Genomic DNA, 2,213 nt, shown 5'->3' on the forward strand with positions numbered 1-2,213 from the left:
GGCAGGTCAGTATCTTGGATCAGGTGTGTCGGGAGGGACAGCGTCCCCTGGGCCCTGATGCTGCCTTCAGCCGGAGGAAATGGAAAGAGGTCTCCAGGGAACCGCGGGTTAGGACTCATGCAATCAGCGCGGGGGAAATGCGTAAAGCGTTGAGAGAAAAAACTACCGGTGCGGGGCAGAAGTAGAAGGAAACCCGTGTCATAGGCGGGCCTTGCGAGAAATGTTAAAAAAGAAGTAAGGCAGAGAGAAGGCGAACGAGTAGGTGAGGAAACTGAAATCAAGGTAGACTGAGGGAGGCTGTGTTCCGGTGCCGGGTGGGCACCCTCTGGGGGTCTGGAGGCTTGGGTGGGGTGGGGGCAGGGAGAGGTCCAGTGACCGCGTGGGCCTCAGGGAACCGGGCTGGGGAGGAAGACCAGAGGCTTCCTCCCTGGAGGCTAAGGGCCCAGACTCCAAATCTTGTGGGCCCGGTCCTGTGCTGGGGGCACGGATCCGTTTGGCCGGGAGGCACGTCGTGCACATCAATCGGTCACCTTCCTCCTCTGCAGCGTCTTCCTAACCTCGGTCTAGCTGCCCAGTGGCTCAGCCTGCCTCCGATGCAGTGGCTGGAACGAAGGCTGGAGGACCGGGCCACTGTGGCGTAAGGATCGTCGTGAGCGGAGGGCAGTGGAGAAGCCGCAGATACGAGAGGCTCTCTGCGCCGCCCCCCTTCTCCCCCTCCCCCACCCCCCGTCCACCCCCATGTGCCTAAAAGCCGGGCGGAAGTTTACAAAGTTGTCCGTCTCCCCCTCCGTGCCGGGAAACACAAAAGGTGTCGACCCTCGTCAGGGAGAAGGCACGGACAGAGCTGTGTCCCAAACGTCCGCTGGCTTACCGTGCGCGACCCGGTCACCTCCCCTGCCGCCCCTCCCCCCCCCCAACTCTTTTCTCGCGTCTTCAGCGGCCGGGGGGGGGGGTGGGGATTGGGATTTGGGCGGAGCTCCTCGTCCTGCGGGTACGCGTGAGGCGTGCACGTTAGTAAACGATTTCTTTTGCGCTGCTGTTGTTACTGAGTTACTGAGACCGGAGGGCTGGAGAGAGAACTACTTCTCCTCCCCGGCAAGGGTGATGGCCCCCACGCCCTGCGCGTCCCGGAGCCGGGAAGGCAGTTTCCGAGAGGCCGGCGCGGGATCTGGTGCCACACGCCGCGCGAGGACAGCCGCGCAGGGGCCGCGGGAACCGGGCGCAGGGGACACCTGTTGCGGCCACCACCGCGCGGGCAGCGGGAGCGGGGCGCAGGGAGCAGGGCGGGCACCCGGCTCACCCCGGTTGCCAGGCGAAGGGGCGGCGCGCGGGCGGGGCGGTCGGCCCGGCGTCCGTGTGCCTTCCTCCCCCCGCCAGCGGGCGGCCGAGCCCAGAGCAGCTCCCGGGGGCGCGTCCGCGCTCCCGCTGCCGAGCAAGCCGCTCGGGCCGCCGCGCCACCTGCTTCCCGGAGAAGGCGGCCCGGCAGCGACCGAGGCGGGAGCGGGGGGTGGGGGGCGGGGGGTGGGGACAGGGGCGGGAGAGGCGAGGGGCAGCCCGGCGAAGGGGCTGCTCCTTCGCGTGATAAAACATAAGAGCCGGGGCGCCTCCCGCGGAGCAGAGTGGCGCAGCGGAAGCGTGCTGGGCCCATAACCCAGAGGTCGATGGATCGAAACCATCCTCTGCTAACGACCTTTTGGTGGAAAATGTGCATTCGGGCTCACAGTAGTCCCCTCTGACATAGTACCTGATTTCTAGAAACGTGTGGTATGTTCATCCTTTCTCCTTCACATGACAGCATGACTGGCTCGTTTCAGAGCAGAGGCAAATCCTCCTCGAGGAGGGAGAAGGGGAAGGTGACAGGTGGCGAGCGTCCTTCCGGCAGGCGGTCGGCGCACCTTGAGGGGGCACGTGACCGTTGTCGTGCAGTTTTCTTAGGCCTCAAGGAGAAGCATTGCTTACTTTTGCGCAGGCCGCTGGTTACTGCAAACCTGCCTTTTTACTTGGGTGGGGTTTTCTGCGTCTTTCACTCCCGTGCCTATTCCTGCCACGATTTTATGACACTCATTTCGAGTCCATCGTAATGGGCTGCAAATTCTTCTCCGAAGCAACGTTATGGGCCGGCACCGGGAAGGTGTCTTTTCTAGCCTCTCCTTGTCCATACGTGCGCAAACTAGATTCACGGGAACGTTAGGAGAAACACAAGAAGCAAAGAA

General features: G+C 63.6%; 1 non-coding gene across 1 annotated transcript; it reads left to right on the plus strand.

The window, feature by feature from the left end:
- The first annotated feature begins 1,613 nt into the window (after nucleotides 1–1,613).
- Nucleotides 1,614–1,685, plus strand: TRNAM-CAU (transfer RNA methionine (anticodon CAU)). Its single transcript has one exon. It is a non-coding gene; the product is annotated as a tRNA-Met (tRNA).
- The last annotated feature ends 528 nt before the right edge of the window (nucleotides 1,686–2,213 follow it).

This window comes from Lynx rufus, unplaced genomic scaffold (assembly GCF_022079265.1).
Source record: "Lynx rufus isolate CCGP_SWC_20201006 ecotype Redwood Valley unplaced genomic scaffold, mLynRuf1.p SCAF_6, whole genome shotgun sequence".
NCBI classification, from domain to species: Eukaryota; Metazoa; Chordata; class Mammalia; order Carnivora; family Felidae; genus Lynx; species Lynx rufus.